Source organism: Mus pahari, chromosome 7 (genome assembly GCF_900095145.1).
Source record: "Mus pahari chromosome 7, PAHARI_EIJ_v1.1, whole genome shotgun sequence".
Taxonomy (NCBI): domain Eukaryota; kingdom Metazoa; phylum Chordata; class Mammalia; order Rodentia; family Muridae; genus Mus; species Mus pahari.
This window is the reverse complement of record NC_034596.1, coordinates 24,800,023-24,816,021: the sequence shown is the minus strand read 5'-3', so window position 1 is coordinate 24,816,021 and position 15,999 is coordinate 24,800,023. Positions and strand designations below refer to the sequence as shown.

Genomic DNA, 15,999 nt, shown 5'->3' with positions numbered 1-15,999 from the left:
CTGTAAAGGTCTCCCTCTGTTGTAGAGAGAAGTTTCCTTGATAAGGGTGAAGACCACACCCTTATCTGTGGGCATAAAGGCAAATGTTTAGGATGTAGTTAGGGATTGTGCTGGTTTAGTAGAGTAATGGTTGTAGGTTCCAAGATCCATGTCTTCACTAGCCCTTGCTAGGCGGATGCGTTTCCTGTTACCAGGCGTGTCTTTCCTCTTGTTGAGTGGGTCCAATTAGAGAGTTATTGGTTCCCAACAAAGTACTGGTGTCACTTATGCACCCTTGGGATTATTGTGTCATACTGGTCATTGGTGTGGTTTATAGGCATTGTAGCTGAATAAGACTGTTGCTCACATCCCTCCTTAGAAGCTTGCATGGTACCTTCTGGAGCTAGTCTTCAGGGAGGACTGTATTATTTCCTCTATCTATCTATCTATCTATCTATCTATCTATCTATCTATCTATCTATCTATCTATCTATCTGAGACAGAACTCACTATGTAGACCCAGCTAGCCTTGAAATCACAGAGATCCTCCTGCCCCTGCCTCCTGAATGCTGCACTATCCTTATTGTATTTTACTCTTTCATCCTGGTGTGAAGACACGAGATGATGCGGTATCCGTGTAATGAGATAGGAGAAGTGCAGAACATGGGCCCTGTGACAGAGCATCTGGCTGCTGAGGCAGCAGCCTGCAGGTACCAGGTGTCTGGCCCATTGCAGGCTGTACCTTTGCCTTCTTGCGACAGATGGCAAGCCTGCTCCCACACAGTGACTGCTGCAGTAGCCACAGTCATGGAGAGTAAACTCTGGAATATGCTGTTTTCTTTCTTTTTTTTTTTAGGTTTAAAATGCTTGTATACTTTTTAAAAGTACATATAAAAAACATGGAAATAATTTTTCATGACTCATTATAGGAGTCCTCAAAGACAGCTTAATCCTAATTCCAGCTAACTAAAGAGATCTCAGAGCCCTAAGGCCTTTCATCATTTTTGCTTGTTTATTTGTTTGTTTTGAGTCAGGGTCTCTTGTAGCCCAGACTGACCTAAAACTTGCTGTGTAGCTGGATATTTCTTTCTAATCCTCTGGGCTCCATCTCCTTAGGTACAGGCCTGAGCTACCAGACCTTGTTTGTGCAGTGCTAAATACCAAACCCAGAGCTTCTTGCATACTGAGAAAGCACTTTTTAATGAGTTATAGTTCTAGTCCATTTCAGTCTTATAGATGACTCCATCCATCACAAAGTCCTGGGACTCGGGAATAAAGGTGACCACCAGAAATATCTATTGTACAGAACTGAGAGTGTCAGGGAAGGAGTCCTGTTAGAGTCCCCAGTCTAAGCGCTTCAGTCTTATCCTGGAATAAATAGCACCATGAATTCAATGGGTCACTGTTCTTAAGGGAGCAATGAAGACCCTCTTTGTAACAATAGAGGAGGCAAATCAACCAGATACAGCTTCACTGGGCCCCTCTTCCTGTTTCTGGGATCCCCAGGATTTTCTGAGGAAGCTAATTGTGATTAGCTTGTGATTGTTCATGTCCACTCACAGCAGCTTGAATCACTACCATCTACTGGAGAGAGCCTTTATATTTATGAGTGTGTGTGTGTGTGTGTGTGTGTGTGTGTGTGTGTGTGTAAGACTCAGCTCTGTGAACTTGTTTCTGTGGTTGACATTCTAATATCCGTGAAGAAGAAACTTCATGAAGGACTGGTTTGTTTCTGCTCATAGTTTGGAGGTACAGGCCATTGGGGGAAGTAGCACACACTGTGGCTACACTAGTGTGAGAGGTCAATTGTTCATGTTTCAGTAACTCCAGAAGCAGAGAGCAGAATGCTGGCACACAGCTGGGTTTTCCCTTTTCTCCATTCTGTCTCAGAATCCATGTGGTACAACCTTCATTCAGGGAAGGGTTTCTCCCCTCAGTTCATCCTCTCAGATAATCCCTGTTAAAGACCTTTAGTACCTAAAGGCATGCCTTCTTGATAGTTTTTAATCCAGTCAAGATGACAATAAAAATTAGCAGATGGCTTTAGACCATATTCTTTCCCTAATATAAGGCAGTGTGACAGGATCACATATATAAATATTCCCATGAGTTCTCACAGGAAATTACCACAATATGGGGGGTGGGGGGTGGAGCTCACCTTGGAAAATCCCTTAACCTTGAAGATGTGGAGGAAGGCTTAGAGAATTACATTGTCTTTCTCGGCACTTCTAAACTCTAGAACTCTCAAGCCTTTTCTGTTTAGAGTAACTTTTTCTGTGGAGGCTGTGGATTGCTGCTCAATCAAAGGTCCTTCTGTGAATGAGGCCATGGGAGAAGCTACATACTGGGCTCAATCCTTTCTGGTTGTCAGTGTGTCAGCGCTAGAGTCCTGCCCTCAGAAGGCTAGACTCTAGATTGTATGTACCTTTTCTGTGTCCTCATGTAGAGTGGCTGTAGACACAAGGCACTTGTTGCTGTGGTTGCAATCATGAATAAGATGGGACCTTTTTCTCAGTAGCTCAGCATTCATCCTATAGGGTTCTCCACAGGACAACACTGGCAGCATCTAGTTTCAAAGACAGTGGTGACTGGTAATAGTTTGGGTTTCCTTAACAGGGTACCAGAACCTGGATGCATTCAACGACAACTGAAGTCCAAGATCAAGGGCCTGGGTGATCATGTTTGGATGAGGGCTTTAATCCTGGTTTGCCGATAGATACCAATTTTCTGTGTTCATCTAGAAGCATTTGCAAAGAGAAGAGTTGGGGAAGGGAGGTAGGATGTTCAGGAACACTCTCTGACCTTACTCTTGAGACCTCTTTTTTTAAACACTAATCACTTCCCTAAATCCCTACCTACAAATTCCATCAACCACATTAAGGGCTAGCACTTTAACACATACATTTGGGGTGACACAGCACTACGCATAGCATTGACTCTTGGGTGGGGGGGATTCCTTAGAAGCCTTGCAAAGGATTTTCTTGGAGAACATGAGAAGAGAAAAGGAGCTGAACACATCTCCATAGGATGACCCTCAGAGGGACAGCTCCACCCTTCTGCCTGTAGTTGTATCCTAAGTATACTTGGGGACATGGAGATGCAGAAACACCTGCTGTATTCTGTGCATCTCTTGTCTAAGCAACGGTTAGAATGCTATGAAAAGACAATCCATGCTTCTGGTTGACATGTGCAGCTTGCCAACCCACCTGTGGAAGGTGGCTGTGGGCTCTGTCTACAGTAATCTCAGGTTTACTCAGTGTTCTGAGAGCACTTGGCCAACACTCATAGACAACCAACAGAAGATAGAGTCAGTGTTTCACAGAGAATAGAGCAGAAGATGAGATAAATCAGATGACCCCTGTACTTGCCCAGCTGGTCACACGAACAGACTGGGTCAGACAAGTCCTTCTGCTTGCATGCAGGAATGCCAACTCCATCCTACCTCATTGCTTCAAGTGGAGGGACAGTCTGGAACCAGTGAAATGACAGACTGCTGTGGCCTATATACATAGATGTGCTTTGTGTGTGTGTGTGTGTGTGTGTGTGTGTGTGTGTGTGTGTGTGTGTGAATCCAAGAGGATGGCAGTGTTGGATGAAGAATATGATATGGAAGAATAGTCCATGGCCATGTAGACATGTGACTGCTCTCAAGACAGCAGGAATGCAACAGGAAAGGAATAATTACATGTACAGGGTGCAGTATGGTCTTTGGCAAACAAGGATTGTATTACTTTATATTGGCCATAGGAAAAGCTGAAAGATGTGGAAGGAGGGAGGCTCAGTACTAGTTTGCCAAATGATGTACTGCTGTTGAGGGAAGGGGAGGCAACAGGGCTTGAATTGCTCTGATCAGCTCCTAACTTTTATTTTTGGGTGAGGTTCACTCACAACATGGATTACTGGAGTTCAGGAATTTTCACATAAAGAAGAGGGGCCTTGCAGAGCATGCAGGTCTGCAGCTGAGAAGCCCCCCAACTTATGCCTCCCTATCTTGGCAAGGGGAAGGCCATTTTCTTAGGTTCATTATGGTTCCTTAGAATTTATGGTGATTCTGATCTGACAAATATGGGTGCCAGGTTTACAAAACACAGAGGATGCCAGAGGCCCTTGGTCAGCCATTTTGATAGCTTCTGCCCATGAGGAAAATAGACACCTAAACGTCATCAGTGTGAACCTCAAGTCTATCTAATAATCCTCATTCATCATATTTTAAAATGCCTTCAGACATATTCCATACCCATTATATTAGTAGGTTAGTTACTGTAAAAACTACCAAGTGTTGGCAACTGTGCAGGAGAATTGGAACATACACACTTTTTACATCAATTATTTTCTCTCTCTCTCTCTCTCTCTCTCTCTCTCTCTCTCTCTCTCTCTCTCTCTCTCTGTGTGTGTGTGTGTGTGTGTGTGTGTGTGTGTGTGCAAAACCATGCAACATATATACAGATTCCCAAGGAGGCCAGAGAGGGTACTGGATTTTCTGTAGCTGAAGTTTCAGGTAGTTATGAGCTACCTGACATTGATGTAGGGAGCAGAACTTGCATCCTCTCAAGAAGCAGCAAACACTCCCAACTGCTGGATAATTTTTTCAGCCCTTTATCTTCCATGCTTTTAACGAAATAAAAGTTATTGCACCTACTAGGGAAAATAGTGAAACCATTCATTTGGAAATTTAAAAAAGAGATTTGCAATTCAGCACAATTTGATTTTAAAAGGAATTGAAATTACCTTTTGAAGAGATACTTTTGAGCAGCATTGGTCAAATAGGCAAGAACAGAACTGACTCAAGTGTCCATTGTTGATGGGTGGATAGACATCATGTGGTCCATGATGACCATGATGTCATGAAAGAAAGGCAGCTTTAATGTTCTGGTGTACACAGCAACAGATGTGACTCTGGTGCACAGTATGCTAAGTGAAACAAACCAATCTTGGACATCTACTGTGTTTACCCTCATGTGTGATCCTTAGTAGAATCTGCAGAGAGTAAATGGCTCCATGCATTTGGGGGAAAGTGCAGTGGAGAACTCTTAGTGGGCATTGGACTTTAGCATCAAAAGATGAGCAAATTCTGAGAGCTGGCTGTGGAACACCATGAACAGACTTACTGTACATGCAAAAATGGTTGAGGTGGCAAGTTTCATTTTATGTGTATTTTATAAAATTGGAATGAAAAAAAAAACCAAAGATTTTCCAAGGATAGGGTAATGAGTGAGTTACACAGTGGCCTCATAGAGTTCACAGTCCAGTTGGATGGGCATAAATTTAACTGTAGGAATGGCGCAACATGGTAATAGCTGCAAAAGATGCCAGAGATCCTGAGGACAGGCTGGGGTGGGAGGGGTGCTGGGAGCTTCCAGAAAGGGAAGGACACTTCAACAATATCTTAAAGACCAAGTAAGAAATAGTCAAATAAAAGAGGCAAAGATATTTTAGGACGTCAAGTCAAAACCATATGTGCAAATTCAGGGCACTCTTGAAAAACTGCACAGATTTTTGCCGGGCTAGTGTGTTGGGTAGGAGTTGAGGGACGTAAAATGTGGAGTCTGTCTTGATTTATCCAGCATCTGCTGTGCCCAACCTTAGGAGAAAAAGAAACTTGGGGACATAAGGTGACCGTTCACAGCAGACAAAGCAGCAACATGGCTGTTCTAAGTTCTTCCCACACAAATTTTATCTCAAAAAGGCACAAGAAGAAATTCTCTCTCCATTCCACAAAAGTTCCCATTATTATTATTTGTTGTTGTTTTTTCCAGTAGTCAGTGCCAATTTCCCCCATACCCTGGTCAACTCCTGATTGAATAAACACCTTATAAAGTTACCATGTAGTATGACCCTTCAATTCAAGCCCCCAAAGGACACAGAATGGGGGTGTCTCCTACTTTTGGGGTCCTGGCAACAGCTTCCTCTTCAAGTTTGGAGTTGTAAGTCTCTGCTGGTGCTGGGCTCTTCTCTTCAGATAGTTGCTTCAGATGGCCCTGCTTTTAAAGGCAAATGCAGCATATCAAAGAAAACAAACCTCAAACTACATAATAGGCAGAATCTGTCTTTTCAAATGAATGGCTTAGGAAAGAAGACCTGCCAGCCCAGACAATGGCTTTCCTAGACTTCTCAGTCAAATCATCAAGGCCAGGGTGACAGCTCTGTCCCCTGCTTTCTACATCAACTATGTAGGAATAGGAAGGGATGGCCCACTTAGAGCACAGTGCTAGATACAGAGTAGCAAGGAATGGAAAGCTGCAGGGGCAGCAGCTAATAATTACTAGATGATGGTAAGAAAGGAAGATTCATTGAACATGTTTATTACCATATTATTGCTGGTTATGGTAGTTGATGCCTCTAACACCAGCATTTTGGGGGCTAAGAAAGAATTGCTGTGAGTTTGAAAATAGCCTGGGTTACAAGATAAGGCCCTGACTCAAATAAAACATGGTAATGTTAATTCTATTTTTATTAGAGATCTAAATATCTAGGTACAGAGAAGAGAGGGGAGCGGAGAGGAGATAACTCTTAGTGTCAGGGGAAGAAAGGTGGAGGGAGAGACTGAGGCAAAAGGGCGATCTGAAAGCTAGCTCCCTGTAGTGGGTTATGGGTAGTGAAGCCTGGTGAAGGATTACTTAGTGTCAGACACTCTCCTGGACAAGTGCTTCCCACCCGTAAGTGTGACTGTAAGTGTGTGAAAGCTGTGCCTAACTTTGCATTGCACACTTCTGCCTCACTAGGCCTGGCAGTGGTCCTGGAGTTTCCCTTTCTGCCCTCAGGTGAGACTGAGGCTATGTGCACAAGGACCCTGGTACAGATACTATCAAAAGCATTCTGAAACCACAGACTTCAGATCTGCTACTGTGTGTTTGGGGATCATGAAAGACATGTCATCAAAAGAGCTTAATAAGAAAATGTGGCGAGCTAACCTACTACTCTAGACATCTCATATGGCATTGTTGTCCCAAGCATTATGAAAGGAGACTACAAGATAAGTCATATGACCTTCTAAAGTTGCTTACAGTCAGTGACCATGGGACCTTTAGGTAACTGCTAATAGTATCACAAGAGTTTGATGCCTAGGGTCTCTAGGCACAAGGGGATGGTGTTGCCAAGCCATGACTTTTCCACCATCAGAAGCCAAAGGGAGGCATGAACACAATAGATTTGGTCTGTTATATGTCTGTATATCTATCTATCTATCTATCTATCTATCTATCTATCTATCTATCTATCTATTGTCTATTTCTCTATCATTTATCTATCTAATGCCTGTCTGTCTATCTATCCATCTATCTATCTTTCATCTATAATCCATCTACTATTGTCGGTCAATCTACTGCCTATTGTATCTCCCTATTTTCCATTTGTCTATCATCTAACAAATATATAAAGACCTAAAACAAGATAGCTTTGAGATTTTGGATGAAATAAACTGGACTAGCAGTGGGGCAGGTGGCAGAACAGGTGTGTTGATGTCAGAGTTAAAGTCAGAGCCAGCAAGGTGGCCCAGGTGGCATGAAGATGAAGCCAGGACACAGATCATGGGTATGTAGCTATGTTACAGAAGAGCTTGCGAGGTTCTCACTGTGGGTCCAGTAGTGAAACCTCTAAGAGGAGTGTGACTCGGTATCTGACCTTTCTCATTCTAGGGGCTGAACCTGTTTGTTTGATGGGATTGGAGCTGTTTTGTTATAGCTTTTCAGTTTCTGTTTGCATGATTCTTTAGATGGCAGTGTAGTCGTTTGTTTCCAAATGCCTCTTGTGAATTCGTCTGTAATTATTTATTGACAGTATGTAATGTTAGTAAGTCCAGACATCTTTTCTCCATACCTCTTTCTTTGTGTATATGGAAAACTGCTCAGGGCTAACTAATGCTGTCCAACCTGGAATGGCTCTTAAGGAAAAGGGAATTTAAATTGCTCATGTTGGCTATGTCCAGCAAATGCAAAGATCCAACAGGAATTGACTCCAGGATGTCATCCTACCTCCCCCCCTTCCACCCTCATTTCTTCAGTAGAGTGAGGACAGATCACAACCCTGGGACTCCTACACTGGTCTCTGCTCTGTTCCCCAGTTCCAAGCTGCCCTGGCTTAACCTCAGCACTTGCACCCCAACTTTGGTGTGACTAAGAACACCAGAGTGTTTGTGACTAGATTTAGACCCTATCCATAGAGAGCCTGTTAAAGGAACAGTAGTCAAGCTTTTCTTCTGCTTCTTGCCCTGCTCTGTATATGACTCTCTCAGCCTGGATTAGTGTGTCCATTTCTGCATCAAGCCCCACGCATCCTTTGAGCGCCAACTCAAATGGCACCTTCTGCTGGAAACTTGCACCATTCTGAGTCCCCCCGGTGTGGAACTGCATCCATCTCACACCTCCTCTTGTTGATCTCAGCTTTGGCTTTTTCCACAGCCTTCCTATTATGGCCATGTGTTTGCAGAGACCATGCCTGAGCTATTTGTGCATGCCTGCAGAGTGTCTCTCTAGAGTCTTACAGAGATAAAGTCTTGAGTGAAAGTTTGAACTCTTTATAAGCACTGAACAGCATGTTTTCCCATGTTATGCACCAGTAGGCTCATGAGAGAAGAGATGAGGGGAGATAAATGCCAGTCGGGTACCTAAACTGCACAGTCATGAACCTTGTTCTGAAAAACAAAAACAAAACATACACGCACACACACACACACACACACACACACACACACACACACACACACACACACACGCACAAATACACTCACACAAACACACAGAGGAAATATGTAAGATCATTTTAACAGGACTAGCACACAATGGTGTGCATGACACAATGGAGATGAGGCAGAACCTGAGGGGGAAAGTTACTATCCACATGAACATCCAAACCTAAAGATAATTCCAAGGGAAAAGAGGGATATTAGTCCCCAGAGAATGCAAGTGTCTCAGTGAAATCCTCCACTCCTTCATACTTCCTTGTATAGAGCAAAGGTGACCACCCCTGAAGTACACAAGGCTCTGACACAGAGGACTGATGGCCCATCTAGAAGGTGCTCCAATCCCAGCTTCTGGTTTCTGTGCATTGTCTCAGCTGTGAAGTTTCAGACAGTTCATCAATCTTCCATGTTAAAATGTCTACTGTGTGGAACGTAGGTAGTGCACTGATAAAGGCAAGGTGATGTGCGGGTAAGGTGTAGGTGGTGTGTGGATAAAGTGTGGGTGGTATATTGATAAACAGGATGGTTGAATTAAGGTTTTAGATCAGATTGCTTTTTAAAGCTCACTTGAGAATTCATACTCCCCAACAACCTTCCTGTTTTATGGGTGTAGTTTCTTAGAAAAAGAAGAAACAGTCAACAAACCATAACACCGAAAACACTGTTTCACACTAGCATCTTACAAACTGCCTTACTGAGCAGATTGTATATTTCTGCTCTACAGTGGGACACTACACACACTGAGGTAATGATGGAAATATGAAATGAATTTCAACAGATAACTAAGGATGCCGCTTCAAAGGCTGGTGGAGTTCTTGGTACAATAATCTTTTCCCCCTCTAAGTCATTCATATTTTATGAGCCGGAAACAACTGATTCCAATAAGTCTTTGGGCTATGGAAGCAGCCAGGGTTGGATGAAATGTAGCATGGTGTAATGGATGAAGCAGTCACTCAGACAGAGCTAGCAGCTCATCCGTCCATAAACCTGTGCTGTGTTGAAGCCAGTGGAGTATGGAGACAGACATCCAGAAGATGGTGTTTGTTCAGTGCATTGGGAAAACCCATTTTTCATCGGCTCACCAAATGTGCCTGAGAAGTTACTAATTTATCATGTAACAAAACAAAACAAATGGTGTGACATTAGCATGCAAAACTTGGGAATACTCCATTCCCTTCTTTTGAACCTTGGAAAGCCAGTAAATATAGATTATGATGCCAATGTCAAACTGGGTGGGATCTGGCCTGAACTCCGTAGGGGTGGAAAGAGTGTCATCTACATGGGCCTGGAGATAGGAAGATGGCCTGGGCTCTGCTTCAAGGTCCTCGGGAGTCAGCTGTGTCACTGTCTGAAGCAGGAGCAGATTAAAAGAACTTGAGGGTGAACCTGAGTGTCCTTGACTGAACTGAAGCCCTCTGCTAGGCACGCAGGCTCTTCATCTCCTAGTAGAGGTAGCTCAGTCCTCAGAAGATATTTTCAAACTAACGTATATTCTTCTGTCTCTTCAGGGCTCAGAACCCACAAGGATTCTCTAGAGGGAGGGACTTAGTAGAATGAAAGCTCAGAGTCTGTTTCCATGTACAAACTGGGGGAATCTTGTAAAAGGTTGGTTACACTTGCTTTAGATGGCTGAGTCATAAGTTACCACAAGCTTAATACTTATGATTTATGATAGCATGGTTTCTGTGGCTTGGGAATTCAGATTAAGCTACCTAAGACCTCAGCTCATAACTAAGTGATTTTGCTCAGTTGATAGGGTACTTGCTTAACATGCACTAAGCCCCCCGGGTCCAATCTATAAAATCTGGGTGTAGCAGTGTACACCTATAATCCTAGCACTGGAAAGATGGGGACAGGAGGAGATTCAAGGTCAATCTTTTGTACATAGCAAGATCAAAGCCAGCCTGAACTACATAATACCCTGTATAAGCAAACAATAAACAAGCCATCAGATAAAATATCTGTTCTTTAGAGACTCAGTGGGCAACAAACTGCCCCAGGCACCTTGAGCTAAGCACAGAATTCAGATGAATGTGGTGTGGGTGCCCTGGCTACTATTTTTTTCACAGGCAGCAAGAAGTTCTCTGAAAGAGCAGAAAGCATTCTTTTCTTTTTCTTTTTTCATTAGATATTTTCTTTATTTACATTTCAAATTTTATCCCTTCCGTATTTCCCCTCTGAAAACCTCTATCCCATCTCCCCTCCCTCTGCTCACTAACCCACCCTCTCCTGTTTCCCTGTCCTGATGTTCCCCTACCCTGGGGCATCAAACCCTCTCAGGACCAAGGGCCTCTCCTCTCATTGATGTCCCATCCTCTAGCAGAAATCATTCTTAACCATTGAATTATCTCCCCAGCTCCTTTGCACTTATTTAAAGAGAACATATTGAAATAGTATAGAATTGCTTAATGTGGCAGAACTAATATCACTAGAGAAAACAAGTGCAAATCCACTAATTTCATGGAAAAAAAAACCCTAGAACACTGTCATTTAAATTAGACATTAAAAATAAAACCAATAACCAGCAGCCCAAAGATGTTACAAATACTGACCAGTGCACATTCCCCTTTCTCTCCTTACATTCATTTCTGGTTCATTCATTATTTCTTAAGTAGAGGAGGCTATAAGAAGACCCAATAAAAACAAGACTGGTATAGGCTCTAGGACAGCTTATACCTGTCCTGGGTTCCAGGCTGTGAACTGCAGTCAGTAGTAATGATTGAGGCAAGCTGAATGCTGGGCACAGAAAAAAAGGCACCGAACTCCTCAAAGAGAGAAGAGAGTGTCTGATTTGAGGTGAAAGGGCAACAAGAGAAAGAGAGAATGTTCAAAGCATTGAAGGGTACACTGTCAAATGAGTGCCACTTGCAGCTGTGAAAGTCCTCAAACTCCTTCAAGGAATCTGCTCAGCAATCAAGAAGTCAGACAGTTTGGTATGGCCAGCATAGGAGGGCCCAAGAAAGTGAGAGGTTAGAATGAGAGACTAGACAGGAATAAAACCCATCTCCTACGGATAAGTAAAAGGCATAAGGTCCTCCTAGGACAAGAGGTAATCACGGAAAACTTCACTCACTTTATATTTAAGGTCTCGACCTTTGAGGGGAGTTTTAGGCAAAGCACAACTTTGGAGTCACCAGTGTGTACACGGGAAGTTAATCAAGCATGGGGATGAGTTATATTGCCCACGAATTATGCACGGAGAAGGGCAGAACAGAGTCGGAGGGAACACCGACATTTAAAGAGCACTCAAGAAACAAGCAACTGTGAAAGAACACAGGAGGAATGGCCTGGAAGTCAGCGGTGAAGCGGTGGAATGGAAATTCCCATGAAGCAAATAGTCTAAAACGGCTTTGGGGAGTTTCCAGTTTCTTTAAGGTACCGAGTGGATGTTTCTTCCACATTGAAAGATGTCAGTGGTCTCCAATCTTCCTCAGCATAAGAACGGTTCTTCCTTTGGAGCTGAACTGCTGCATGGATCCAGTTGCAGTCGAGTCTTCTCTGTTCTGCCCCTCAATGCGTGAATTTTCTCTCTTTGCTCACACCAACACCTTCAACTCAACTGCATTCCTTTGTCAACCCTTCTGCATGTTTTCTGTCTCAACCCAAGCATCCTTTCTTCATGCAAATACTTCCAGGCTCTCCTGAGTGGTTTGGTGGACATGGACCAGGTAGGGACATGTTAGGTGCCACCTATATGAGAAGTCATAACAAGTAAGGAAATGAAGGTCAAATAGGAAACTTGGAAGCTTGAATAATGGGGATCAAAGAGGTGTACTCATAGACTAAACTATTGCATTGTCTAAGACTGCGTGTTTCCAACTGAGAAAAACCAAAGCTGGATAGTGTATATTTTTCAGTTTCTATGTAAACCATCCCTATGGCTTCTTAAATGTTATTTTATAAACCTTTTCCACAAAAACATGTAAAAGCACCCACTTACTCCTACAACAGATCAAAATACATTGAAGCTCAACTTGACAAATAATACATTATGCAAAGCAGTAATTGAAGAACATTTATTTGTCCATTTGTCAACTCTATAAAGGTGCTGGAGAAGTAGGAAATGAAACTTGCATCCAAACAAGTAATCTTTCAGAGGGGGGGAAATCAAGAAGTCCAGTAGCACTGTCAAAGTACGGTAGGATATATGCTAGTTGGGTTTTGGGTTTTTTGATATTTTTTTTTTAGGTTTGTTGATGTTGTTGTTTAGTGAAGTGATTGGTGATTGTTTTGCAGTGTTGGAATTTTGAGTCTAACACTGACTTGATGAGAAGGTCATGGTGTTGGGAAGAACATTCATTGATATTTCCAGAGGAAGGCAGATTCTTACTTTTATTTCATCAAGTTTATAGTCAAGGCCACTTGTTCCAAATTTTGTGATTTTTCAGAGTAAAGGAATAAAATGTAGACTGACTGCCTATCTGCCTGGTGAAAGAAATGAGTCCAGCAGGTTACATGAAGAGCAAGTATTTATTCCTTGCTGTGGAAATTTATCGTTGTAATCTATACTACCAAGCTTAAGGTTTAAATTCTGTATTTTTAGATTTATTTCTAGTATTTTAAAATTATGTGTATATTTTGGTCTGTGTATGTGTGCACAAGCACGGATACTTGTAGAGGCCAGAAGATGGCATCAGATATCCATGAAGCTGCAGATATAAGCAGCTGTGAGCCTCAGGAATGGATACTGGGAATAGAACTTGGGTCCTCGGCAAGAGAGGTACACATTCCTCATTACTAAAGCCATCTCTCCGGTCCCTGCATTCACATTCTTACCTAGGGAGCAATAGGCAAACTTGAATCCAAATCTGTGAGGTGTTTTCTGGAGAAAATCACTAACCAAAATCACTAACATACAGGGTGATATTGTGACTTAGGAGTTCGGATGTCTCCATGAACTGGGTGTGTGTTTTAAGTTTCTTTGACCACAGATGTTTAGATTAGATAAAATCCAAGAGCTCCTGTTTACTTTGAATGACATTATACAGTAGTGTCTATATCAAAATAAGCTATATCTATCTATATTCTTATATATTGTTCATTTTAATGTAAATACCTCAAGTCACATATCTTAGACCCATAATATCCCTCACTTACCATATAGTCACCAACTTCAGACAACAGAATTGCCTGCTTCCAGAAGACTAGAGATGACCTAGTGACATATTCAAGTTGACTGAATTTTTAAACAAGCATTTACCATACAGATATATATATATATGGTAAAACTTGTCTTTGCTCCAGTAAGGAAATGTTGGTATTTGCATTTGACTATTTTTTGTTTGAGAAATGATAGTGAATGCCTTGTCCTAGCTTGGAGAAACTTTAGTAATGAATATAATAGGTAGGGATTCATAAGATTACCCCTGTTGTAATCTCCAATCTATTATTTTCTTGAAATAGCTTTCCCTGTGTTAACATATTCTGTTTTTTCCCATTTGTGTCTGTAGCAAGGCTGCAGAAACAGCCTTGAAGCATTTTCTCCCTTGAGCTGACAGGATTGGTCTAGCCTCATGCAGAGTATTTGAGCAAACTGACTCAAGGGTTTATCCCACCCTCCTATTCCTATGAGTAGTCTTAAAAATAAAAATAGTACACAGCTTTTTATAATAAAGAAAGCAATGCTTGTCCTGAAATATTTGGCCTCATACCCCAGTGACAACTATTTATTTTATTAGATTAGAAGTTATGTCTGATCCCTAGTCATACATTTAAGCTGACTTCCTGTGATGTATTGGATCATAATTCCATTTACTGGGACAACTTGAGAAAATTCAAAGTAGCCTCTCTCTCTCGGAGTCTCTTGGGCAGAAATACTCTGCATGAGGCTAGACCAATCCCGTCAGCTCAAGGGAGAAAATGCTTCAAGGCTGTTTCTGCAGCCTTGCCATAGACACAAACGGGAAAACCAGTTGAGTGTTACACCATCTTGGGTGGTGCAGGATTGAAGTCAGGGACGTGAGTGAGAATGGGCCTTGCTGAACCACCTGGTGTGTTCCATACCGGCACAAGGAGGAGGGCATGCATGTCTGGGAGTCCATACAACTGCAGTAACTGTAACGCATGTTCCATGTTGGGACATGGAGGATCACATGATAATCTGTGAGTCCATGCGATTGTGATAACTGTGGTTTGCAGCACTAGCTGTTGGCTGGGCACTATCTGTTTGGTTCAGTTTGGAATATGCCAATAGTCTGATTGTCAATACTTCACTTTTTTCTTTATGGTGCCTTAAACTCTTTTCAAGAGAATTCCAGAACTGACGCTTTGCTTCCCATTCCTTGAAATTAACAGGGGTGGAAGAGAGCAGTTATGAAATTCATGAATTTTTAAGGAACCACGAAAAATAAATAAAGCAAAATGTTCTCTCGTTTCTCTCCAAAAGAAGCAAATCTGTGTTGAACAATGAAATCTAACTTCCTGGACAGAGACAGTGAACATGCTCAACAGTACCCAGAGGCAAAGGCTGTGCTGAATTCACATCCCCAGCTTACATAACCTCCCCCTCGCTGTCTGTCCTTGCTGAAGGATTTCCCACACTACACAGAAGTCAGCACTCATGTTTAAAACAGTGCATAAAGACAGGACAAAGTGGGTTACATGGGGGATTGTCCTTATAGATTTCATACTGCAGGTCACAAAGTCAAATTGCCTCACTGTTAGGCACCCATGTAACTGTAACTGAACCATTAACCTGTTCCTGTCTGGTAATTTTTTAAAACACAGTTTTGTGTACACTATGAACTAGAGTGAATGTAGTCTTTGTATCTACATGTTCCCTTCAAGGTTCTTGATGACTTGACATTGTCCACCAGAAGCCAGTCCTCTACCATCCAGGAAAGAATTATCTGGACCTCATGTTCCCACAATGCACTTCTTTGCACTTTCCCACACTGAAGCTCATCTGCCACTTCCACCCACAGCCCGCCTTAAGCAATCTTCCTGCTGCCGTCTACCCATCAGCCTGATGTCTTCTGTTCCATGACATTTTTAGCATTGTCTGCAAACTTGGGAGGGACTCAGCACACTCCTCTACCAGATTAATAACTAAAACAAGAAACAAAACTCATCTTGACAACAACTCTGCAGACTACTCATTTACATTTAAGCATCCTTAAAGGAACTTGTTTTTATTGTCCCTGGTGGATTATTTTAGTAGTATTATGATAATTGAGACTTGAGTAATTTTAGAGCTTCATGTTTGTTAAAATACTTTCGAAGGTACAATAAAATTAAAGAGTAACCATATATTGGGGCAGTAGGAGCTTTTGAGATGAACAGATAGTCCTTAACAAAGTGTTTCAAGATTTGTAAAGATTCATGAGAGAAGAGGAGGCAGGCCA

General features: G+C 42.2%; 1 long non-coding RNA gene across 1 annotated transcript in view; it reads left to right on the top strand.

Moving 5' to 3' along the window:
* Window positions 1-15,693, top strand: part of LOC110324156 — a 34,905-nt gene extending 19,212 nt beyond the window's left edge. The window contains exons 2-3 of the long non-coding RNA XR_002380672.1: window positions 10,165-10,261; window positions 15,443-15,693. This is a non-coding gene — a long non-coding RNA (uncharacterized LOC110324156). The remainder of the gene's footprint in view (window positions 1-10,164; window positions 10,262-15,442) is intronic.
* The last annotated feature ends 306 nt before the right edge of the window (window positions 15,694-15,999 follow it).